The sequence below is a fragment of the Rhipicephalus sanguineus genome, chromosome 3 (assembly GCF_013339695.2).
Source record: "Rhipicephalus sanguineus isolate Rsan-2018 chromosome 3, BIME_Rsan_1.4, whole genome shotgun sequence".
Taxonomy (NCBI): Eukaryota; Metazoa; Arthropoda; class Arachnida; order Ixodida; family Ixodidae; genus Rhipicephalus; species Rhipicephalus sanguineus.
The window spans coordinates 83005624-83013794 of NC_051178.1; the positions used below are offsets into that span (position 1 = coordinate 83005624).

The window sequence follows — 8171 nt, forward strand, 5'->3', positions numbered from 1 at the left end:
TAAAGCACCTAAAGCCATAAACCTATAGTCAATCACTGCCCGCTCGCGGTTTGCAAGGCAGTCCGCTGACTTACATTTTGCTAGAATGTCGCTGGGGGACGTTCCGGTACCTCCTGCATCTAGATGGCATCCCGAACTAAGGATCCCACTCACTGATCGTATTTTCACATAACATCAAATAAACGTTTTATTATCTCTCTAGATGAATTGAGGTGGTACACACGAGTTACAGGACGGACATACCGAATGACGCGTAATGTGCACATTCTACTCGTGGGTCTAAAACTAAGAAAAGTACTGAGAATGTTGCCTCTCATTCGTTGGGAAGACTTCACACTGAGCTTAGGATTCAAAACTCGGTGGAGACCTAAGCCGAAAATCGCCAAAAATTCGCCATGTCGCCATTCATAATTTTAGGTCGCCACGGGCCTCTCAAATTCGCCAATTTGGCGAAACGTAGCCACCATTGGCAACCCTGACAACCAGGCATTATTAGGCCTACGCTTGAAAGGGCGGTCTTGAATATATTACGTACACAACGGTACACAACTACGACCAGCCATTCTTAGGCCTCTAATTTACGCATTGTTAACCGTTCTGACCACGGAATTCTCACGTTGAGTTGCTGCTCACATTTGATGAGTGCTTTGGGGAAATACAGTATCACGATTTCCTTAACCCCCTCCTGATACACATGACGCAGCGTATACACACCACTTACCTACCACGCCCACGCGAACAAAATCTGTATACATTCCCTCTACCTCCTGCCACTCTTCGTTTTCTTTCTTTTATTTAGGCGTTTTCCCCCTTGCTCTTCCGATTTGACACATCTGAATAGCTTCCCTATACTGTGCCCTTTTTTCTCTATCGCTCCTCTTTAGGCACACTTACTCTCTTCTCCTGCTCCTCTTCTCTCTTTGGGGAAGGGGAATGAATGCGTAAAAATACACGGTGCTTAGGAAAGCAGTTGCTGCATTGACAAATGCAAGTCTATTTCCTGGAACGCTAGCTCCAGTGACACCGGTAAGGAAGGCGATGTTAGCTTGGTGGTATGCGAGCCCCATAAAGAGCATTATGCCACAAGAATTTTTTCCAATAGACCCGTTAGAAGCTGAGAAAAAAAAATAATTTGTAGCGGCGCGAAATCATGGTGCGAGGAGGCAAACTGCAAACCCTTGCCGCTCACCCCGCGGAGCCTTCGCAAGCCAAATCCCTTCCCTGCCCTCTTCGGTATGCGAGCACGAGGATCACATAACACATGCGCATGAACACGTCATGCGCGCAAAATATCACAAGCGCATGACGTGCACGAACCAGCCCGTGCCCCCGAGACGGGAGCGGTGTTGTGGCCGCGTTCTTTGCGCTTCATCTCTGCAAGTTATGCCGAATGCGCTCTCGCCGATCACTTGGCTGTCAACCTATTAAGGCCCAACCACTGGCAAGCGCCTCCACGCGCTCCACGCGCCTACGCGTCAAATGCGATGCGTCGCGCCCCGTGGAGGAAAAGGGCGCGCATCCACTGGCAAGCCATAGAGATTCTCTATAGGCAAGCGTCGACCGCGTCGACACTCGCTTTTGGCAGAGGCACAGTACTGCTTCATCCTTTCGTTTAAAACTGTCCATGTACAGCCTAGAACGGTGCGTTATCAATCGAAGCGAAATAGAATGTCGTTAAAATATTGATTGTGCTTCACCCACCACTGTTTTGACCATTTAAGAAGTAATTAACATCGCAATGACCACAGTAACAACCACAGTATGCACAAGTAATCGACATCGGTACGTGCACTGCCCCCGCGAACGTAAGTTCGCGTTTGCATCACGAGACACAGCCAAAGATGTTTGCGAGATCGCCAACGCTTGTGCGATCGCCTTGTTGACGCCTGTTCACGGCCATGGTATTAGTGCCCAACAGGAATATAATCATCTTGTTCATGAAAATGGTTGTGTGCTCCTGTTGCTGCTAAAAGGAAGCGGACGGGAGCGGCGTCGCCCGCACCGTCGGTGGGCTTAACGTCGTTGCTTGGCGTGTACTTTAGTTACGAAAAAAAAAGAAGGAAATAGACGTTTGCTGCAAAGTCCAATCGAGGTGCCCTAAAAGTTCGTCGCATAACAACTAATACTTATCACATTAACAAAAAGACGGCTCTCCCGCGTACCACGGGTGTTACTGTGACTAGTATTCTAGCTACCTAATATATGAGTTACAGTTTATTACATGGACCAACATTGAGAAGTTCGAATGCTGGAGCAAGCATACACACTAATAAATTTTTTTTCGATAGCATGGAAACAAGAAACCAACATTACTGGAAACTCACAGTTATGTCCCTCTAGCAACAAAATGCAGGTAAACTGTAGCACTGCAAGTATGGCCTGACTTTCTTGCTTTCTAATAAATGAATATGCACTGTTCACCACAAAATACGCATTGAGTTCATAATTAAACAGTCCATCCTTACGCCTTATACACTTCCAGGCAGTGCACAAAACATACTCAGATACCTGCTTATTGTTTACTTGCACAGCGTGATGTTTTGATTAAGAAAGACATTCAGGCCTAAACAAATAGTTGACCTATAATTGACTTATACAGCATTTGGTTCATGTAGTTGGATGTGCAATGGATCTTTTCCCTGAATTTCAGTGAAATGAATTGAGTGGTATGATGGTGTCTGTACATTGATTGTATAATTGTTGCTAGGAATGGCTCAGAAAGTAATTGCGGTTACAGCGCAGGGGAAGACACGAGACAGGGACCGACGAAGACGAGCGCTCGTCTTCGTCGGCCCCTGTCTGGTGTCTTCCCCTGCGCTGTAACCGCAATTTGAAATGGAATACCAACTAGCCCGTACTCACACCTTGCTTCAGAAAGTAAATTTGCGAGCAGCGCTTTTGGTGAAGATATCATAGGGCCCGTTTTGTTCCTGAAGCTTTTAACACCAAAAAAACTTTCTAAAGGCTCTAAAAAGCAAAAAAATGAAGTAGCATGAAGGTTTATAAACTACCAGGCTCATATACCTACACAACAAAATTCATTAAAATTATCATGAATATGGTGGTCATCTAATGCATGTTTACACTTCATATTTTACAGCATTTTCTGAAGTAATAAACCCCACCTGAAACTTCATGTTGTGATAGATATCGGTCATAAGATTGCAACCAAGCACTGTGTAGAAGGCTTTCGCACGTTGTCTGTAGTTGAAATACCCTCTAACGCAACAAACCACACCTGATACTTCATGATGCGACAGATATCGGTCATAAGATTGCAGCTGAGCACTGTGTAGAAGGCTTTCGCACGTTCTTGGTGGTGTAAATATCCGCTAACGCAACGCACCACACCTAACACTTCATGGTGCACCAGATATCGGTCATACCATTTATTTATATATTTTCAAATGCTGCAGCCCAATGCAGGGCTACAACAGGAGTGGTGTACATAAATATAAAAGGAAAGAATGTAGACAGTAATATCGCAATAAGTGCTTCAACAAAAGCAGATATCGCCACTTGTTGAGTGCAACTGGGTAAAAAATGAGAGAAATAGAACATTGATATCATACAAGTGCCTCCAAAATCCAGATTCATTTCACAAAACGAACCAGGTACATCATTCCAGTGCTCGTAAATATCAGAAAAAATTGTATTTGAATATGTTAGCGTGTACAAAAAATGGGTGATGTATGAGTTATGTTAAGATTGTGATTGCAGCTGTGTACTGTGTAGAAGGCTTTTGGACGTTGTCTGTAATCTAAATATCCTCTAACGCAACAAACCACACCTGACATTTCATGATGCGACAGATATCGGTCATAAGATTGGAACCGAGCACTGGTTTTCGTACGTTGTGTGTAGTCGAAATATTCTCCAGCGCAACAAACCACTCCTGGCACTTCATGTTGTGACAATTATCGGTCATAAGGTTGGAACCATGCACTTTGTAGAAGGCTTTCGCACATTCTTGCTATTCTAAATATCCTCTAAGGCAACAAACCACACGTGACACTTTATGATACGACAGATATCGGTCATAAGATTGCAACCAAGCACTGTGTAGAAGGCTTTTGGACGTTGTCTGTAGTCAAAATATCCTCTAACGCAACAAACCACACCTGACACTTCACGATGCGACAGATATCGGTCATAAGATTGGAACCAAGCACTGTGTAGAATGCTTTTTGACGTTGTCTGTAGTCTAAATATCCTCTAACGCAACAAACCACACCTGACATTTCATGATGCGACAGATATCGGTCATAAGATTGGAACCGAGCACTGTGTAGAATGCTTTTGGACGTTGTCTGTAGTCTAAATATCCTCGAACGCAACAAACCACACCTGACATTTCATGATGCGACAGATATCGGTCATAAGATTGGAACCAAGCACTGTGTAGAAGGCTTTTGGACGTTGTCTGTAGTCTAAATATCCTCTAACGCAACAAACCACACCTGACATTTCATGATGCGACAGATATCGGTCATAAGATTGGAACCGAGCACTGTGTAGAATGCTTTTTGACGTTGTCTGTAGTCTAAATATCCTCTAACGCAACAAACCACACCTGACACTTCACGATGCGACAGATATCGGTCATACGATTGGAACCAAGCACTGTGTAGAAGGCTTTTGGACGTTGTCTGTAGTCTAAATATCCTCTAACGCAACAAACCACACCTGACATTTTATGATGCGACAGATATCGGTCATAAGATTGGAACCGAGCACTGGTTTTCGTACGTTGTGTGTAGTCGAAATATTCTCCAGCGCAACAAACCACACCTGGCACTTCATGTTGTGACAATTCTCGGTCATAAGGTTGGAACCATGCACTTTGTAGAAGGCTTTCGCACATTCTTGCTATTCTAAATATCCTCTAAGGCAACAAACCACACGTGACACTTTATGATACGACAGATATCGGTCATAAGATTGCAACCAAGCACTGTGTAGAAGGCTTTTGGACGTTGTCTGTAGTCAAAATATCCTCTAACGCAACAAACCACACCTGACACTTCACGATGCGACAGATATCGGTCATAAGATTGGAACCAAGCACTGTGTAGAATGCTTTTTGACGTTGTCTGTAGTCTAAATATCCTCTAACGCAACAAACCACACCTGACATTTCATGATGCGACAGATATCGGTCATAAGATTGGAACCGAGCACTGTGTAGAATGCTTTTGGACGTTGTCTGTAGTCTAAATATCTTCGAACGCAACAAACCACACCTGACATTTCATGATGCGACAGATATCGGTCATAAGATTGGAACCAAGCACTGTGTAGAAGGCTTTTGGACGTTGTCTGTAGTCTAAATATCCTCTAACGCAACAAACCACACCTGACATTTCATGATGCGACAGATATCGGTCATAAGATTGGAACCGAGCACTGTGTAGAATGCTTTTTGACGTTGTCTGTAGTCTAAATATCCTCTAACGCAACAAACCACACCTGACACTTCACGATGCGACAGATATCGGTCATAAGATTGGAACCAAGCACTGTGTAGAAGGCTTTTGGACGTTGTCTGTAGTCTAAATATCCTCTAACGCAACAAACCACACCTGACATTTTATGATGCGACAGATATCGGTCATAAGATTGGAACCGAGCACTGGTTTTCGTACGTTGTGTGTAGTCGAAATATTCTCCAGCGCAACAAACCACACCTGGCACTTCATGTTGTGACAATTCTCGGTCATAAGGTTGGAACCATGCACTTTGTAGAAGGCTTTCGCACATTCTTGCTATTCTAAATATCCTCTAAGGCAACAAACCACACGTGACACTTTATGATACGACAGATATCGGTCATAAGATTGGAACCGAGCACTGTGTAGAATGCTTTTGGACGTTGTCTGTAGTCTAAATATCCTCGAACGCAACAAACCACACCTGACATTTCATGATGCGACAGATATCGGTCATAAGATTGGAACCAAGCACTGTGTAGAAGGCTTTTGGACGTTGTCTGTAGTCTAAATATCCTCTAACGCAACAAACCACACCTGACATTTCATGATGCGACAGATATCGGTCATAAGATTGGAACCGAGCACTGTGTAGAATGCTTTTTGACGTTGTCTGTAGTCTAAATATCCTCTAACGCAACAAACCACACCTGACACTTCACGATGCGACAGATATCGGTCATAAGATTGGAACCAAGCACTGTGTAGAAGGCTTTTGGACGTTGTCTGTAGTCTAAATATCCTCTAACGCAACAAACCACACCTGACATTTTATGATGCGACAGATATCGGTCATAAGATTGGAACCGAGCACTGGTTTTCGTACGTTGTGTGTAGTCGAAATATTCTCCAGCGCAACAAACCACACCTGGCACTTCATGTTGTGACAATTCTCGGTCATAAGGTTGGAACCATGCACTTTGTAGAAGGCTTTCGCACATTCTTGCTATTCTAAATATTGTCACGTGGTCGTGACGTCGATGAAGACAGCAGTCGGCGTTTGCAGGATGAAAACTGTTTATTTGGGCCGACCGTGTGGCCGGAAATGAGAACTAGAACTACAGCAATACACGCTGTACAAATATAGCGGCGAACAGGGCGTCGTCCGTCGATCAACTGACAAGCGGTCAATCGCGTCGGCTTTATACGGCGGTATCGAACTTTCCAGCAATATCGCTGGTGGCGGCGTTATCTCTAGACAAAGCTGGAACGTTCGCGTGCGGGTGCGCAATCTTAACAGGACGATCTACTATAGACGTGAAGCTTCTCGAACAATGCTTCGCGGACAGCGTCGAGCGTTGATAACCGTCCCTGCCGGTCAAACCCGAATACATCAAAACAAGACAAGAAGTGGGCGTGGCAATATCCTCTAAGGCAACAAACCACACGTGACACTTTATGATACGACAGATATCGGTCATAAGATTGCAACCAAGCACTGTGTAGAAGGCTTTTGGACGTTGTCTGTAGTCAAAATATCCTCTAACGCAACAAACCACACCTGACACTTCACGATGCGACAGATATCGGTCATAAGATTGGAACCAAGCACTGTGTAGAATGCTTTTTGACGTTGTCTGTAGTCTAAATATCCTCTAACGCAACAACCACACCTGACATTTCATGATGCGACAGATATCGGTCATAAGATTGGAACCGAGCACTGTGTAGAATGCTTTTGGACGTTGTCTGTAGTCTAAATATCCTCGAACGCAACAAACCACACCTGACATTTCATGATGCGACAGATATCGGTCATAAGATTGGAACCAAGCACTGTGTAGAAGGCTTTGGACGTTGTCTGTAGTCTAAATATCCTCTAACGCAACAAACACACCTGACATTCATGATGCGACAGATATCGGTCATAAGATTGGAACCGAGCACTGTGTAGAATGCTTTTTGACGTTGTCTGTAGTCTAAATATCCTCTAACGCAACAAACCACACCTGACACTTCACGATGCGACAGATATCGGTCATAAGATTGGAACCAAGCACTGTGTAGAAGGCTTTGGACGTTGTCTGTAGTCTAAATATCCTCTAACGCAACAAACCACACCTGACATTTTATGATGCGACAGATATCGGTCATAAGATTGGAACCGAGCACTGGTTTTCGTACGTTGTGTGTAGTCGAAATATTCTCCAGCGCAACAAACCACACCTGGCACTTCATGTTGTGACAATTCTCGGTCATAAGGTTGGAACCATGCACTTTGTAGAAGGCTTTCGCACATTCTTGCTATTCTAAATATCCTCTAAGGCAACAAACCACACGTGACACTTTATGATACGACAGATATCGGTCATAAGATTGCAACCAAGCACTGTGTAGAAGGCTTTTGGACGTTGTCTGTAGTCAAAATATCCTCTAACGCAACAAACCACACCTGACACTTCATGATGCGACAGATATCGGTCATAAGATTGGAACCAAGCACTGTGTAGAATGCTTTTTGACGTTGTCTGTAGTCAAAATATCCTCTAACGCAACAAACCACACCTGACACTTCATGATGCGACAGATATCGGTCATAAGATGGGAACCAAACACTGTGTGGAAGGCTTTTTGACGTTGTCTGTAGTCTAAATATCCTCTAACGCAACAAACCACACCTGATAGTTCATGATGCGACATATATCGGTCATACGATTGCAACCAAGAACTGTGTGGAAGGCT

The 8171-nt window shown here is 44.1% G+C and overlaps 1 long non-coding RNA gene across 3 annotated transcripts; it reads right to left on the bottom strand.

Annotated features, from left to right (window-relative positions):
- Positions 1 to 4204: 4204 nt before the first annotated feature.
- LOC125757955 (uncharacterized) lies at positions 4205 to 7962 on the bottom strand. Of its 3 annotated transcripts, none has more exons than XR_007415594.1 (4): positions 7882 to 7962; positions 5914 to 6252; positions 5244 to 5582; positions 4205 to 4686 (listed from the first exon to the last, which is right to left on the bottom strand). It is a non-coding gene; the product is annotated as an uncharacterized LOC125757955 (long non-coding RNA). The 3 variants fall into 3 exon arrangements; XR_007415595.1 differs by having other exon boundaries at positions 4205 to 4460; positions 7882 to 7961; XR_007415593.1 differs by lacking the exon at positions 4205 to 4686 and having other exon boundaries at positions 4929 to 5582.
- Positions 7963 to 8171: the final 209 nt, after the last annotated feature.